General features: G+C 35.2%; 1 protein-coding gene across 5 annotated transcripts in view; it reads left to right on the top strand.

The window, feature by feature from the left end:
* Nucleotides 1-2930: 2930 nt before the first annotated feature.
* The window catches only part of LOC136417244 (lachesin-like), a 77066-nt gene continuing 61278 nt past the window's right edge, over nt 2931-18718 (top strand). For 4 of the 5 annotated variants that reach the window (XM_066402842.1, XM_066402841.1, XM_066402840.1 and 1 more), the window contains exons 1-2: nt 5728-5868; nt 6530-6590. The gene's annotated coding sequence lies outside the window, so the exon portion shown is untranslated. Of the gene's footprint in view, nt 3172-5727; nt 5869-6529; nt 6591-18718 lie in introns of those variants that run through there. The other variant, XM_066402839.1, reaches the window with a different exon arrangement.

Genomic DNA, 18718 nt, shown 5'->3' with positions numbered 1-18718 from the left:
AGTCCCTTTTGATAGGTTGGATATGGTAGCTGGTCTTTGACAAGTGACATGCTCGAGTCTCTCGCAAAAGTCCCGTTCTGAGGGTTATTTTCGAGTACCTATGAATCTTCATCAGGAATCGCAAAGCTTGTTAAACAAATTTCCAACCTTGTCACGTATTTTTATTTGACATAACATCTCTTATGGTATGAATGATGCATATCTTAAGTGCACAACTTTCGTCTGTCAACGGTTCGTGCCAAGATTGAATGTTGCGCGTGCCCATGTCAAAATTTTTCAATTCATAGTTATTACACCCGAATTATTTAATAATTCATACGTGTCAATTAAGGAGTAATGGAAATCAGGCAGGTAATAAATTGAACGCGATATTAGCGTATCTGCTCAAATCAAAATCGACGAACGTATAAACTATTTGCGCTGTGTTTTAACTTTCTGAAGCCGGCTCACCTTTGTTTAATCTTCGGATCATCCATCAAAGCAAAGCGACATGAATTTATCATTTGGAATCATTAATCATTGACTGGCAGCTTATTGTTGTAAACGAGGTTTTTCATTAACACTAACTTTGGGTTTGAGTATATGTATTTTTGTGTGATTGCTCGGATAAATCTGTTTTAACGCTATGAGAACAATAGAATTTGGAAATTAGGATACCCCGTCGAATTAATTTTGCTTTCGGGCTGAAAGGAATACGAAAAGCAAAAGAGGCAGAACACAGTTTGTTCAGTTTAGAAATGCCATTACTATTCAATCCACGACTAGTTCCCGAGCAAGGCGCGCTGTCATTCCTGTCTTTCTACATACTACACACCCTTTTTTGGGTGAAAAATAACTGAAACCGTAGTTCCACTCTTTTTATTTATATTTTCCTGGGGCATATAATCTTGTCGATATTTTTTACGCTCTTCCTCTCTGATATTGGACAATACTTCTTATTTCTTTCCGTAGAGATCTATCCCTAAAGGGCTGGGGACATTTTGAGTTCTAGAGATTATGTCGGCCTTATACTCCCTTGTATGAGTATAAAAACGGATACTTTAGCATTTGCATTGACTTTCAATGAGTTTTTTATTAGGCAAAGAAATCGGATTCGTGCATGCAAATGTGTCGCAGAAACTGTGCGAATTGCCTTTCCTCTGTGAATGGGGCCTCTAATCCGCGGTCTATTTATCAGCTTCAAACAAACAAAACGAATTTTCGATTCTCTATCTCGAATACGCAATTTAATTTGCGGACGCCCCTGCAATGAAAACGTTTAAGTAAAGTGTTAGACCCAAGGGCAGGGCTTCGCAACAGCGGGGTATACAGCCGGGCTACACTGCGGTTTCTTGAGATGCCTAATATACTATAAGTAATGAACGCGAGATAGAACTGAAACAACGATCAAGATCCCAACATCGCTTGATGAATAGTGTTAATATACTCAGCTATAAATATGTTGCGCTAAATATAAATTAACCCACTGACTCACATTGTTTGATGTTTTACTTCGCTTTTGTGTCTTGTTGCGGATTAGTTTGTGCTTCATTGTGTGCCGAGTCTTGCTAGGCAATACAAATACAGTCCTGTTTCTGTTAGATCAGGACCGAATTTAACTTAAAAGCTGCACAATAATTTTTTAAAATAATTTCCATTAGAATGGAACTCGTGCGCCCGAAAGATCCAACGAAAAGATAAACTTCAAACAATTAAGCTCTATATGTTTGAGGCAGATTGTTCATTATTGTTATTTTTTTTGGGAATAACGCCTCACATGCCGGCAGGGGTTGTAGCGGCAAAATTGCACACTATTCTCGGTTGAAGCTAACCGAGAATAACATTCATTCTTTAGTAAGGGCTCGGACGAACACCCTTGTTAGCCATTCGGTGACGATTTTGTTACCGTCTTCAGGACCTCAAAGAAAAGAGTAGAAAAACGAAAAGGAACGCCAAACTAAAATGTATGAGGAGTGAATATTTAAATTGTGTCAAACACTCTGAAATTCCTCTTCTCGATGGCTGACGGGTGACCGTTTGTTTCAGGTGAGCCAAGTCACCATTTCAAGAGGTTGATTTGAGGTTGAGGCAATTGGTTGGCGTTTGATCATTGTACCTACTTAAACGTAGTTAAATTTATTTTAACGAAACATTTGGGCCCTGCAAAAAGAGAACTAAAGAACACGAAGACTACATTAAAAGTGGAGAATTTCATAGGTCAAATATATTATTTTACGCCAATATATCGCAAGATGTGAACATAATATTTGCACCTCAACACTCATCGGCTCAGTCATCAATATTCTGTGTCATTTGAAATTTATCAACCAGTCATTTGAAATTGAAAGATAATTAAAATAAAAATAACAAAATTTAGCTCGGCTCTGATCAGTCTGCTGAAAATACAACTAAGTTAATGTAATTTTTTATGCTGAATTTGAAATGTCCGAAGTTGTCCCTTGTCCGAAGCGGCCCCACTCTACTACGTTATAAATCTGTTAGCCTGGACTGAAAAACTGTGTTAAAAACCCATTTGGGTCTTAACACTGTAATAAAGCCTGAATGCTGTAAATTATAAGTTTGTCAGCAAGCTTAAAGCCATTTTAGATCGTAATTTTACGGACGAATTAAAACATACTTTACTTTCATGGTTGCCGCTTTGTGACACCGCTTTATTACTTTAATATAACAATAATTTTGCAATGCCACAATAAAGCCCCAATGAAAACAATAAAAAACCAAATACAATTTGTAAAATGTTATAATATTAGAAAGGGTAGTATTATTGGCTAGGTTTTGAAATGTTTGATTTTGAATTTGCTTTATCCCATTTTTTATGATTTTTTAAATTTTTGTGAACATAGAGCGTGCCTCTAAAGAACAACAAAATGCCGATTCCTAAATTTCCACTCGAAACGGGTGAAATTAAAACGTAAACAAGATCTGGCGGAAAACGATGGCAAGCAAAAAAGGGCAAACCTCAAACAAATAGTCATCATTGAATTCCTTTATATCATTTATCGCAAAGACGACGAACGATAGCAGAAGCTTGAAATAAGCATCCGCAAATTGAGGTAAACTCCGGATTTATATTGTAATCTGAGTCGAGAAGGCCTCGTGTTGCCGAGCGCGTGCCGGTTGATCCACTGAGGGAGAGCTGTGATTCAGCACTTTTCCAGATGAAACTTTTACGTAAGCAAAAAATATTTATTTGTAAATAAACGGTTCGAGGTGAATATTTATTAATCAATCATGCGAACTTCCTTCACGGTTAAATCTCGTGATGCAATCACTTAGTTCTGATACGTGAAGGAGGTAAAATGTGATGTATCTCGTAAACGAAGAGAGGGCCTAGCGCGTGCCGTCTGAGGCATAGTGTAATGAAACCGTAACCGAGACTTATAACTTTGTTTTCCGTGTGGCCGATCCTTGTGATCTGGACTGAGAACAGAACGGCGCTGTATGCTTTGATGAAATTGCATTCCTGTGCAGATTTCCGTAAGCGAATGGGGGGCGCCGGGGCACTTTTGCTAAAGCAACAGTTACTTCGTAGGGGGCGGAGCATGAAAGGCGCCGCGATGCTCTTACGACGTGCCGCTGCCCTATTGCCATATTCACTTTTTCCATCTTCGCTCTTCAATTTCACTTGAATAACTTATCACATTACTTTGCTGCCGGAGTTTTAATTTTCCCGACACTTGTCTTCTTATTTACAAGGGAATTTTGAGGCTTATGTAGAAGCGAGTGCTCTGCATTACCCTTCGGGATTATTAATGTTTCGGGTAAAACTTCTTGCTTTATAGACATTCCATTAAGTCAGTGGAAGTGGTTGCGTTATGTCTCTTATAAAGTCGGATGCTTAAATTATCAAGCTTCAGTTTCAACTTCACATATTGCAAATTAAGCCCTTTGAGACAGGAATGTGTAGCTACTCACCTGGGTTGCAATTTTAACTCACAATGTAAAAATGATTGTGATACGTGCCTATACAGGGTGTGCCATTAGGGGAGAATCAGTATGATGTCTCGTAAATCATAGCTGATACCAGAGGAAGGTTTTTCAGTTGTAAAGCCTGAAGGGGAAAAACTGAATGTGAAATGTTTGACGGGTAGGAAACGTCCGGTGGAAAGAATAGAATCCGGTGCAATATTTAATTCTGAACAAAACAGTATAATGTATGAGAATCTCGGAAACGATAAGAGTTACGAAGTCGGTCAAATGGGAAAAGTTCCAGGCAATTATGCTAGTAACTAAAAAAGTAATGGAAGTTTCTTATCGATGCCTCTTTATTTTTAGATTTTTTCAAGGACCTCGTAAGATATTTATTGTTACAAATCTTAGGTCATTATGTTCCTTAAACTCTAAAAGCGAAAAAACTTTTTTCCATTGTATGCTTTGATTTACTCTGTCCTCTACAATAAAGCAAAAGCTAACATCACGGCATTATATTCATTATTTTACTTCCTCAAGTTACAATTAGACTTTAGATTAGATTATTTTTCTTTAGATTTTCAGGTTAAATGCCTAATGTTCATGTGGTAGTGTGACAGTAATTTAATGAAATGAAATTAATTTATATATGATAGAAGTTTATTTCAAACTGAACCGAAATATACAAGTTGTAGTCGATGCATAGGAAATACACTTGTCAGAGCAACATCGATGGAATAACGTGGTATTATTAAAAACAATATTTTCCAGAAAATACATCAGAAACAACGTTTATATGAGCAACCCACTGGAAAATGGAGATGTTTTCCTAACGGAGTCCTGATCATAAAAAATTGGACATCCTGTAGAGCATTATAGATAAAAACTACTTGCAATGAACTTAGGAGTGTAACAGCAAGGAAAAATATAGGGTGCAACGCTTAATTTTCAACCCTCCTTTTTTGAGCCTCCATTATGGCATTGAAAATAGTTTTAAAATACAATTTTTATATTTAAGAATTAAAAAAAAATTATGGCTCTTTTAGATTGCACACAATTCTCCGACACTCAAAAAGTCTTAAAAAGTCCACCCTGTATGTGTTATTAATAATTTATTGCAAGCAAATTGTTGTTTTTAGAAATTACCTCTGGTGCTGATAAAACTGACAATAGACAATTTTCGGAAAAGATCAAGCAAATAGCTGTTCACTATTAACTTTTAGGTTAGTATACAGGGTTATCAAATAATTTTCGGTTCTAGTTGATTGGAAATCAATCATGACTCAAGAGATGTAATGTATTTTAACTTTATTCGATAAATTTTTCCTCGAATAACGAAATTTATTACACAAAGGCCACTAAACAAAACGAAATTATATTAGATTTTTCCTAATAGTCGTTTTCGTAACCGCTTTTGTCTATCGCTCGTCAGCTAATGGAGACCCACGGAATCGATAAACGATAACCGACATTTCATAATGTCGAATCTGTCAAATAGCGTTTACTGGATTGAACTTTCATCGCTACGGAAAACGGTCTCTAACGTAAAACACAATTCGTCAACATATGACATACACGTTTATCAACCCTCGAGCGACTAAGTTTACAATGTTGATCTCTTTTCCCTTTCAAAATAACTTTGTTTGCTTAACCCGGTAGTCGAAGCATTTAATTTACTCAAATCTCATGAATAATTCCATTGTAAAACTTGCGAAAAACAACATTTTCAGTTAACTTTAAAACTTGACCGGCAACATTGCGCGTCTTCAAACGCGGTGGCACGCTTAGACTATATTTCGGCACAGTGCCTGACCAGAACTCGCGGTGAACTCTGTAGCTGAAGTTCGCTCTGTGGACTTCGTAAAACGGCACGCAACTTCTTTGCGAAAGTTTGCTTTTCGGAAGCTTCTTGTGGTAGAGTTCGCGTATTTCCTGCAACTTTCATCGGGCGGATTTTGGGTACGCTTTGGTTCATGTCCTCTCATTTCGTGTGCTTTCATGAGAATGTTGTGAGTAGTTTAAGCGCCACGTGGTTGAGATACTCGTTTACTTATCGTCTTTAAAAAGTTTCATCAGGCTTCCCCGAAATTTGAGGTTTGGAGTTAATTGTTATTGAAATGTTTTTGCAAACACTTGTAGTTGATAAGGAAGTTGGATGTATGGAAGTGGTATATTTGCGGGATTGAGCTTGGCAAGTGTTGGCGAGTGAAACATGAACAGCCATAATACGAGCGAATTATTAAGCAACTTTTAATGAGAAGATGTAAATTATTAATTAAGAACAAGCGCTTGTCACAACTAAATGAAGCATGACTGACCCTTTATTAGTAAATATTTAGAAAGTTACACTGTACGTGTCGCTGCATAAAATATTAATTCTTGCTTAACTTGTTTTACGATACACGTGTTTGAAGGCACACGAATTCTGTTTATATTCAGAAATTATACGATCACAATGCCACGATTATATTGCTTCATTTTTTATGCAAATTTTTAAATTATAAATAAACCAAGGTTTAAGAAATTTATTTAGTGACTTGCCTTGAGTGCATATTAAAGAGTTTTTCGTTTTGTTAAACTATGAGGGTTAGTGCAGTAAAACCAGTATTTTTATCGATAGGGTGGCAACAACTCTGGGTAAAGGAGGATACATTGAGAGCTGAAATATAAGTGTATGGCTGGTGAGTACTTTAGTCTCACTGTAATGATAATCTAAAAAACTTAGGTATGACCCCCATTCCAACAATTAATAATATTATTCCTTTTCGTCACAACTGCTAATGGAATATAAACAGTATAAATTGCATTAGGATCTAGGAATTCACACTAATCCTATTAGTGTCAGCAACAGGTATCACTCCGCATACGTTCACAAAACATAATCACAATGATGATAATAATAATAATAATAATAATAATAATAATAATGATAATAATAATAATAATAATAATAATAATAATGATAATAATAATAATAATAATAATAATAATAATAATAATAATGATAATAATAATAATAATAGTATTTAATAGTTGCTTTGGTTGTGATGTCCCCACGGAATCGGGCCTGACCCGCTAGAGGTAAATGGCGAGATAGGTCAGACACTATGCTGTGGGTATTTGACTTACTGATGTATTTGGCCTTTATACTTAAACCTTGGCCCGTCCATTAGTGATATTTACCTTTTTTGATACAATACGTCTTGAATTAACCTTAAATTGCCTAATCTTGCCTTCCAATTAACTTTCTTGTGTCCCCTGTGTAACAAGCGAGAATACCAAGTTGTGAATTGTCTACTTTACCCCGACATAACAACAATAATGGAGCAAATTCCGAATGCAGGCGAGGTTATAGGCCGAGGACACTGAGTATTTAACTTCCCCATGGACTTGAGTACTGTCCTTGAACTCTGGCCCGTCCATTGGTAGTACAGTTGCAATTTTCAACATCCAGGTGTTAATTGTTTTTAACGCTACAATGACCTGAATTAGTCTGAATTTGCCTGGCCTAGTTATCACAAAAGCAATAATAATACCACTGGTGATAGGGAGTTTTTACAATCTGCTTTAGGGTGTGACGTCCCCCCGAAATCGAGTTAGCTCAGTCGGCAGGGGTAAATGAGAACGTAGTCCTGGTTATTATTTATAGGTATTTGACTTCTTAATAGACCTGACTTATTTACTTGAACTCTGACTCGTCCATCGGGAATATAGTCACTAGTGCAAACAATAACGACCTGAATTACCCTTAAATTACTCAGCTCGGACTTGCAATGGATTTAATAAGGTATATTGGATAGAAGTTGCCAGTGAGAGTATCAAACTAATAAAAACCAACTATCTAGTAAACAAACAGATATTCTCCCATCAGCACAAGAAGTCACGTCTAAGTACTGCGGTGTCCTTGTCCGAAATCTTACCCTTGCTTTTTAATGCGGGCCCACAGCCATATCGAAGCTTGGCGTATGAATTTCCGAACACCTTGTATACGCAAAAGACTTCAATTCCGGAAATGATTTCCAAACTTCTCCAGCGCTTTGTTTGCTCAGCTATAAATCATTGTGATCCCGTCTCTCACTGCCGGTCTCAGGGTGTTCGCACAGTGCCGCCTCGTAGGGGGTTTGCGCCCTTGGTAACAATATGTTTTTATATGGAGTTTCGCTCCTACCTTTTGAATCAGTAATGAAACAAATACCTCGTACTGCGCAAATTTTTCGCAAAGCCTTGTTTCGAATACAGTTGTATAATGTTCAATCGCGTCTTACTCCAGAGTAGAAAACTTAATAAAACTGCTAATATTCGGCTTAGAAGTTGTTACACAAATTAGGTAAATGGAATAAATTAATTTGCTAAATGTTAAAGTTTTACTTAGAGGGAGAACCGGTTGGAGATTTTTGAGCTATATAGGTTGGAATATTATGCCGTGCGAGGTCTTTTGATGTGCTTCGAAATGGCTTTCAAGCTCCCACAGTTGGAGTTTACACTACGCGTTAGCAAAGGATTTCCCATCTTGATTCTATCACAAAGTTGGTGATCAATCAGTTTGAATTTAAGTTAATCCGGTGGGGAAACTAAACCGCGTCTATGCAAATGAATAATTTTATTTAACGTACGATACATTTGTTTCATAACGCTAACAAACGTTTCGGCGATACGTGAGGATTGACCCTATATATCAGCTTTACAAATCGTCAGTCACATGCCTCTCTTTGATATTTCACCCTTTTAATACTACAAGTGACGCGAAATTGTGAATTATGTATATGGCTTATATGTTTTGCTTTTATCTTCGGCGTTGGAGGGTGAAACACCTAAAATTTCAAATAATTTAATTCATTCACTAGAGAGCCTGCGTTTAGAATATGGATTGCTTCTTAAACGTTGAAGGTACATAAATGTGTTCTGCTGTAATGAAGAAATCCTAACATACATAGAGCAGTATTTTGGGATTAATAATGTATGTTGAGACCATTGTTGCTGACACTGTAACATAAATTGTATTTAATTGCTTGAATAATTTCCCGCATATAGGCCAAATATTTACATCCATTTGGTAGCAGAAATGTTTCCTACATTCCAAATGTATTTCTTAATTACACTCTTTGGTTTATAAAAATGTAAACCATTGAAATATCTAAATGAAGCATCGAGGCAATAACATAGTTATGAAATCGAAATCGATATTTAATTATCCCAAAACCGATGCGACCAAGAAATTCTAACATTCCCCTAATAAAACTAAGTTTAAGAGTGGCAAAATTTAAACAGTCAAAGAGAAAAAGTTAAATTGACTTTAAAAATCTTCTTAGAGCACCCTAAAAATCCCGATATTCTTAAAGTTTTACCGTAAATATATGTTTAAGTTGTTTTTGATTTAAGAAACGACGCCTGAAAAACTTTTATTTAACAAGGACACTTTTGCCATACGAGAAGATGAATTTGAGAGCTAATGGGCTTAGTCTAGATTCGTGAGCTGTGATACAAATGCAATTCGCACTACGAATTTGTTACGAGGCAGTAAATACAAATTTGGTAATACATAATTCTTGCATTCTCGGTTCTAGAACTGCAAACATGATTTAAATCATCTTGAAATATATTTAAATATCTATGTGCTTCTTCCCTCTTGAGATCTTACGGACGTGGAATATATCGCTCACTATACCGCTGCACTATGCAAAGCCCATTCTCTAAAATGACAATATTACTCACTCAGCTAAGGTAAATATTTAAGCCATTCAAGACGCTCTCAATACGTATTACATTTTTCTTACTAACGTCGAATGTAAAATATAATATAAAGTGGACAGGATATTGTAACTTCCAGCAGTTCAGTCACTGAATAGAATTTCAGAAGCCGGTTAGATCACTTTACAGAGAGATTTATCCAAGTGTTACAAACTCCTATAAGTTAGGACGAATATTTTAAAAGATATCACCTTCAAATGCTTCTGTTAAACTCAGAGTACAGATACTGAAGATGCAGATTTACTGAAGAATTCAATATCTTTTACTGTCTTGAAATGCAAGGCTATCTCCGGTGTTAAATTGGAATAAAAATCGCAAAATCGTAATAAATATTTTTTGATCGAAAATTTTATTAAATAGGAAAATCCAAAGCTTGATGAAAATACAAAATTTTCCGCGTGTTTATTTTCTTGTGTATACATACCTCATATGGATATAAAATAATTTAATCCGAAGTAATCCAATCGATTTACATCTCTTTACATGTTACTTCTCACTGTTTATCTTGCCAAAAAGAGTTCACTCCTTATTGACTTTAAATTAAATATTTTTACCTTCTAAAAGATTAATCCCATGACATAGTTAAGTATTAGTTTAGCTTCAGAAATTCAATAGCTTCATGTCTAATATTTGCAAGAATTATGATTCAAAGTTGTGACGAGTAAATAACGGAAAAGCACCTCCTATAAGGAATGCTAGCTTCATTAAGTTTATGAAACTTTAATAGAACATTTAAAACGTAAAATAATTCGCTGGTAGTAATGAAAAAAGAAGCTTATATCACTTATACATTGGTTAAATTATCTCATCGCAATTTGATGGGTTCACTAACTTTTAATGAGTTCATTTCTGTAGCGAACGATAAGTCGGTTGAATTGTTTTTATATTGAATTGATTAAAAATCTAAAAATAACACACTTAGTTTCTTCCACACAACAGGTCAATCATTTCAAGATTAATGTTTTCTAAATGGCCGCAGATAGAGTACGTGTCCACTGACCCAGTGTCAGCTGGCTAAACAGTCGACAGGATTAATAAATCGTTAGGTTGCAAAACCGAGAAAATATTTGACAAGAACGAGATTGTCTCTATTTATCTTAGTTTCGGTTATTCTTTTATTTAATTTGCTTCGCAATTTTCAAGAATACGTACCGAACTAATAAAGTAGATAAAAGCAGTCAATAATAAATTACATACATTTTCGCGAGATTTCCTTGATAGCTATTCTTGAGAAAATCGTGAAGGAATTTTGGTCATCGAGCATTTACTTGATGCATCGTCTATTTCCTCGAGCTCAGCTCAATTTTAAAGAACAGACATTAAAAGTTAATTCGGCCGTAATATGCCCAAATAGTTTTAAGATTCCTATGTTAAATTCAATTACGCCATTTAATAAACTGTGAACTCCAACTTTAATTGTTTCGCAAACTTTAGGAAACGAATTATTAGAGACATGCTTAAGTATTTTGTTTTTTCGCTGCTCGATATAATTAGTGACTCGATGTTATTAAGATAAATCTTTAATTTTTGCCATTAAAACATTAGAAAAAGTTTTTATTAGTGAAACAGACGAGGACGAAAAACATTCAAGATATATCAGGATGAGTCATTATATTTCATAAGATGCGACAAAGCAGAGTACACGTAAACATATAAAGACCCACAACGATAAAGGTTGACAAGTTCGACGATTGATCTCCTTTAAAAAATTATCTTCAGAACGTGCAAACAGCTTTGTTCTCTCTGTAGAGTACCAAGTAAACAATTTATAAATGCCAAGATAAACGCCTTTCATAAATTCAGAAGCGGGCTGACTGGCAAGAATGCCGCTGTTAGGAAAATATTTGTACTTCTAATAGGTATCTAACTTGTTTTTGTTTTCAATGGTTTGAAGCTGTTAACGTTGCTACTTTTGCTTCAGTCATTTGTTCGTCTGCTTTGCATGTCTATGGCGTATAGAGAGTGGATTTTAATGAATCCTTCGTTAGATATCCATAATGAGAATATAAGTGACCACCACATTAACTTTTGTTGAAAAAACGAGTGGTAACGATTTTTTAATTGTTTTAGTATACCGGGTGTATGTTCCGAGGGCGTAGAGTGACATTATGAATAACTAATGGGGGATTCGTTCAATTCTACTCTTCACGCCTCCACGCACGTACCCGGTGGAGTGCACACACCAAGTATGCCAAAAAAAATCATTATACCCCATTTAAAGAAAATGTAAGATGTATGTAAAAAACCTTTTTCGAGGCACCTTGTATATTTAACAATTTTTTTCCCTTTTTTCTCTTTTCCAAAAATGTTCTGTTGCGCCGAAGGGTTGTTGAGAACGCACGAATGGCTACGAGTTTTAGAGATATTTCGGAGATTTAGTCGGGTGTGGTTTCTTAAATTTTCCATAATGTTTATCATTTTTTTGTGCGATTCTACAAATTTCTTAAACTCTTTCCATTATGCGATTGGTGCACGCGGTAATGTACAGACGACCGAAGTCTCCTGCATGAGGTTATTTGCCAAGAGTTTGAAACAATTTTCGATAAACCGTTTTTGCCGGTCCGGAAGCTGAGCCTGATCAAAACAAAATTGTTTGAAATCGGGAAGAGTTCGATAGCAAAAACTGCAACTAGTGGCAAAAGGGGGGCCAATAAAGTCTACATCACTTCTTTTTGATTTATTTTCGGCTGAAATGCCATAAAACATGCGGGGATTGTGAAATGTCAGACATTTATCGACTTCCGCCCTATTAATTTATAACCGATATTTAGTATTAAATAGGGCCAGAAATACGTAGAACAAAAGCATTTCAGTAATTTAGAATTCGTTTACAATATAAAATTATAATTCAATCTAGGTAACATAGGAATCATATATTTTATATAAAAATATGTGTTGTCCGTATTTAAATGGCAGTCCGAATACGTATAAAGCTATCATTATGTGGAACACATTTGTCATCTCACTGTAAGCCAAGTAGCAATATTTCTTTTAAATATCGATAAACCTATTTTCCGAGCCAGCTCTGGTCGATTTTATATATTTTATTGTCGCCAAATATGAATTTCCAACTGAAATCTTTCTTCACGGAACGCTAAATTCAGCTTTTTCTTCCAGCATTTGTCTTTAGAGTTGCGGTGTTGTTTGTCTTCTTTTAGCGTCCATTTATACGACTTACGGTTGTCCATTAATTATGTTAATGTCGCATTAAATGCGATACTGTTAATGTTAAAACGCCTGTATTTGCATCAGTCGAGTCCAGGTTCGTCTGTTGAAATCCAATTATAAATTTTAATAAAATGCCCAAAAGCTAAGTAAATTATTTTAATACCAACTTAACAAACTTGCAAGCTGTTGAAGAAATTAAGGCAAACTTTATACCGATTATCTTTTTGTATTTTCCTAATACTAAAGGAGAACCGGTCTTGTGGTAGTTTTAACGAAGCACTGGCAAAAGTTAATTTAAACTATTCGTGATCGTATTTCCTTTATTATCTTAGCTTACCATTAGTATGCATATATGTGCAATGGAAGTATTGAAATTATTTTAAGAAACAAATTTTGCCCTATATTTGAGCCAAGTTTGTAGTTTTTAAAATTTTCTACGAGCAAGTTTCAGAATACCAATTACGAGTGGAAAAGAAAGCAATGTTGATAATTGAAACGAAAATTACATGTTTTATAATAATTATAAAACATGTTTAAGTAAGCAAACTGTAAGAATATATTCACAAAATCATAGTTTTATTAGGCACCAAACAGACCATAATTAGAATGTAATCGCTCGATATGTCTTTTAGCATGAGAGTTAAAAAAAAGTCGAATGCGAATGTTGTAGAAAGAAATACTGTGCATATTTTGAAAATGTACAGGGTGTCTAAAAAAGTGGGGCAATACCTTGAATATCTTCGTGTTTTTGTGTTCTAATTTTGATTCTATCCTATCCCAATTCTATACCCACCTGATTTTCAAATAATTTATTATAAACTCACTTTCACATGAAATGCATCACCTAGTAATAATAATAATAATAATAATTAAGTCTTGTCATTTTGGCAAAATAATGCTTCATAATTTAGCATGAATATGTCATTTATTATTAATTTTTTCATTATCAAATGTTGTATCTTTTAACTGAAAGTCTGATCATTTGATACTCTATTATGAAGCATTATTTTGCCAAAATTACAAGACTTAATTATTATTATTACTGGGTGGTGCATTTCATGTGAAAGTGAGTGTAGTATAAGCTATCGGGATTCACATATCGGATTTCTTGTAATGATTGGAATGGAAGATGGAAAATACATTATAGTCACTCTGAATATTCCCTTACATTATGCACAACACTGAATTCCACAATTCCCGTATTTAATATTTTGTGCAATTCTAACGCTAAAAGAGATATTTCACGTTTTATTATATGATAAATTTAATTAGACAACTCCCGTCCGTGATTTGTTTATACAGTGAGGACATAAAGAGTGCAAGAAATTTAAAAAACTCTGCTAGAACGATGGAAAAAATCGTTTGGATATGTCAACCTAAATTTTTAAATGCACAAGCTTTGACACAAAATTATGTTTTATAACTACATTGTTGTCACAAATATGACGTAACCTTTTTCTTAAGGGCAATCCCAATTTTCGACAGCGTCGTTTTATTTTTTTATTTTTTTTTCAGATGAAGATAAATTAAGTTCCTATAGACCATTTCCGGAACACTTTCCAAAAACCTTCGAAATAACTGATTTTTGGACGAATTTAATGTCACATGGATGTATTTCAGTCACAGCTCGATGGTTACAAATTCGACACAAGTGGAAAGTGTAATGAATCAATTTAGCAAAAAAGAATTGTACTTCCCATCCACAGTTTTGTCGGACGCAGAGGGCAGCGTATTCTCGATTCGTACATACATCGGAAAACTCTGATAAATGTCCGGAATTAATACCAACGATGATTAATGAACGGGACCGACCGATCAGGAACTGGTGTAGTTATAGATTACCATACCGTATACACATTTACTTCGTAAACGATGCCAACTTTTTATTTGTCACTGCGCAAATTCGACAATTCACTTAAAGCGCCCCTGAATCGAGAGCTTATCTATATAATAAGCAGATTAATTACGAAATGATATATGCTTAAAACATTCCTAGATATTAATGATAAATACGATCTATGTGGGAATTGCCAACCACGTCAAACGCAAATAATGAACAACATTAATGAGCATTAAAACTTTCCTCCTGGCGGGAGTTCCACATATTAAAGAGCAGATCTTGTCTAAAGCGATGTTAATTATAGATATTTTTAATTTAAGCTTTCCCGAAGAGGCTTCTATCTTAATCAGGGGGCCGTATTTCTTTGAAATCACGAAGGGGCTATTGAAAAGTAGTGCAATTGATTTGGATAAGAATACTGTGTGTCAGATGGCCGGCACGATCTCAGAACAGCGGCATGAACATCTGTGTGCGTGCTTAGCAAAAGCGGAAAGTAAGCTATTACACTGAAAATGCGGTAGTTTAACGGCAATGGAGGAAAAGAAGTGCAAAAAGCATCGGCCAATGGAGCCAGCATACGAACGCTGGTAACATCGTTCATATTGCCTTTTGTCCGAGTATTTATTTTTTGCCTCAAGTGATATACTGCCTCGACGTTGAATCTGGAGGTGCCGAACTATTGCAAACGGCGAAAATAAACTCTCATAGACAGTGGCGGATACCTTTTATATGGATTTTAGATAAACCTTTCGTTTTCTTTCAAACACAATGCAGTATAATCGACTTTAGCATTGTAATGTCACAGCGCTACGAACAGGACTATATTTCTGTTCCCAGGAAATATTTGCGAAAGTAAAACAAAGCAATGAGCTGAGAATGCTCCACAAAGAAGGGAGACAATAAGTTATCACAAAAGACTGACAGATGGATATACAGGGTGGCGCAGCAACGATGCTACTAATTAGCACAGCGGGCACCCGAAGCAGCTTCGAACTAACCTGTTTAAAGTTGGAAATAAAAAAGAATTGATTCGCCAGCATCTCGCCGTCGAAAAGAACATAAAATCTTATGCAGTCAGTCATGTCCTGCATTCTTCCTGAGCATAACTAGCCCTCGATTAGCCCCACCTCTACCACGTGTGTATAAAATATCACTACCTTCGGATGGACTCAATTGGCACTCCCTTGAGTCCTGAGAACGCAGAGAAAACCATCATATTCCGGGTGCTTTTTCCGGAACTTTTTCTTACTAATCCTAAAATCAATGTTCCATTATAACCTCCAATGAATAAAAATTGAAACCAATAAATCTGCAATCAGAATGTAATGAACTTTGAGCTTTAATATTAATTAAATAATTTCACTCTAGTCTCTCGCGGAACTACTTAAAATGTATTTTGGTATACCTATTACAAAGTTGGATGAGTTGATCAAACATTATCTTTGCGTAATAACCAAACTTATTAAGTAAGCCTACATGGGGCATAAACTTTTATGCATTGGAGCACTTTAAGCTTTCATCAGAACCGAATTTCCCATGCTGTTTGATGAAAAAGACAATGGTACTGCTAAAATTATCCTACAAAATTAACCTCAAGTTCTAGGAAATGCAATTTCTAAAGCTCTTGCTCCTGTATCATTAGTTTAATAAAGCTTCATTACCTTCCGGGGAGACGGGAATTTGAAAATTACTTTTATATTGCAACAATTATGCTTTATTACTTAATTTGTACACAATCCAAAGTTTGTTTCAGCTGTAAACATTTAGTTTAGTAGTAGTTTATCCCTTAGTTTGAACATTGAATATAATGAATAATTTAGTCTATGTGCTTTTAAGCGTATGTCGGTAAAGACGAATTTACTTATTAAGTAATTATTATAATTGGACCCCGCCAGTCTTATCGTTATTAAAACCATTAGGCACGAGACTTCGTTTGAACACACTTTTTATCAGGGTTGCATTAATTATGGTATACATGATGGTGAAACATGGATGCATAAACTCTCCGACATGGTCAACGCAAACGGATGGGCTGCCAATCATCATGCACATAGATTGATGTGTGCGGAATTTTCTAATCCAAAAAGCGTCATGAATCGGGTTAAAGCGTATTAACAATTCTATTACAATTCTATTATTGAATATTTAAAGCCGAAAAACGGCCTTTACATTTGATATTCATGACACATACATAATATTTCGTGTGGCCCTCGTACCGAAGAATCAGCCTCGTTCGAGCGAAATTTATTTAGAAACAAATTTTTCTGCAAAGAATAATAGAAGCTCTCGTCGCGGATTCGAAAAATGTGTTCATTCGAGATAAAACGGAAAACATTCATGGCTCCGGAATAATAATTAATGTTTGGGCAGCAGCGAGGTCGGTTTTGTAAGGGTGCCTGGCCATGCACTCTCTTTCATTACCAGAATCGCGAAATTGGTTCATGGTTTACTTAAAAATTACATTTTTCCAAGTTAGAGTGGTCTTAGTTATAAGCCAATTTTTACGCCCTTCTAAAGTACACATTTATTGTAAACATCCTTCATTACACTTCCATGACTAACTCTGAAAGACTTAAAGACCATTTCTTGTGTATAATTATTATATCGAAACATAATAATTATATTGCAGATATATCTCTATGTCCAGAGTTATAGATATGCTTTTTGTTCGTTTAGACGAAATTAAAAATATACGAAGCTGATTCAAATATTCTGAGCACCATGGACAATGGACATTGTGATATTATTACAACTTTGAATAATATATTGGATTTGCTGGCATTAAAGGTATTTAACAAAGCTTTGTCTGCTGCTTTTTTCAGATAAAAACCATTATTTTTGCTTCCTTCTTTGAATTTTCAGTACCATATTATTCGAAAACGCCCAAAAACATTCAGGTATGATTTCTGCTAATTCAAACTTTAATATCTTCAAACTGAAAGGCCTTATTTACTTAATACATCAAACTACAACTCCCCCAAACTGAAGTGCACATTTTAGGCCACTTTCATCTACTACTTCTTTGGCGCAATCGAATAGTTTAAAATTATACATTTTTTGAGAGAAGTTCTGAAAATTTTGGTTAATACTTTTTAAGGATATTTGCATGCCCTGAATTCCTTTGGTTTTCTGTTAACTCATGCTACAATGTTCTCAGATTGAATATAAAACTTGCGATCGCTTTCACCTACGAACTCGTCCACGCAGTAATTGTTTTTTTAATTTTTCGAAAAAAGTCAAAAATTGTTTTATTGCAGGCAAAGAGAAGGGCAATATTAATTAATTTATCTATTAGCTGTAAAAATTTGAAGTATTTCCTAGTTTGAGAAATTTATTGAATATAAAAACTAACATTCAATATGACGTTCAGAAAAAAAAGTGTCCATTCTTGGAACGTTACATGTCATCTATGAGATGTTCGTGTGACTCTTCGAGAAGTTAATACGAAGTAAACAGAATTGGATAGGAAAGCTATTCATTGTAATTGAAATGGTTTAATACGCTCCATCAACTATAAGGAGAACATTCTCCAGAACACAATTCGGTCCCGTAAATCAAAACAGATTTGTCGGTCGATTCATTCATGCTGAAGCCCTAATATTGTAAATGCGAATATTTGGTTGATGTTTTTGTCTTGATAATAGGCGGACTTAGCAGTGGATTATGTAATGAGCGGCAGGGCATAGTTAGGGAATGATTCGCGATCCCGAAATGGTATTTGGCAAATATCCGAATGGGCGACTAAAATTAATTCATCTGTTCTTAGACATCAATTTATATAATCCCTTCGGTGACATTTATAAGTCAGGAGTGTATTGTTATCCTGAAGCGTTGCGGCCGGGAGTATTTAAAAGCTCTGCTTATCAACGTGATCTCGTGGGATCCGGCCTGTCCCAGCGGGGTGAGCTTCAGTGCAAACAATTTCCAGACAGAACGGGAAAGACCCTTATTAACATTATTTTTTATTTGTTTAGAAACCAGCACTTGGTTATTCTTTATCTGGCCCTAATTTCGTCTTTTGACAAAAGAATACAACCAACTCACTGTGTTATT

This window comes from Euwallacea similis, chromosome 27 (assembly GCF_039881205.1).
Source record: "Euwallacea similis isolate ESF13 chromosome 27, ESF131.1, whole genome shotgun sequence".
Lineage (NCBI taxonomy): Eukaryota > Metazoa > Arthropoda > Insecta > Coleoptera > Curculionidae > Euwallacea > Euwallacea similis.
Note: the sequence above shows the minus strand (reverse complement) of the source record. Positions and strands in the feature narration are given on the sequence as shown.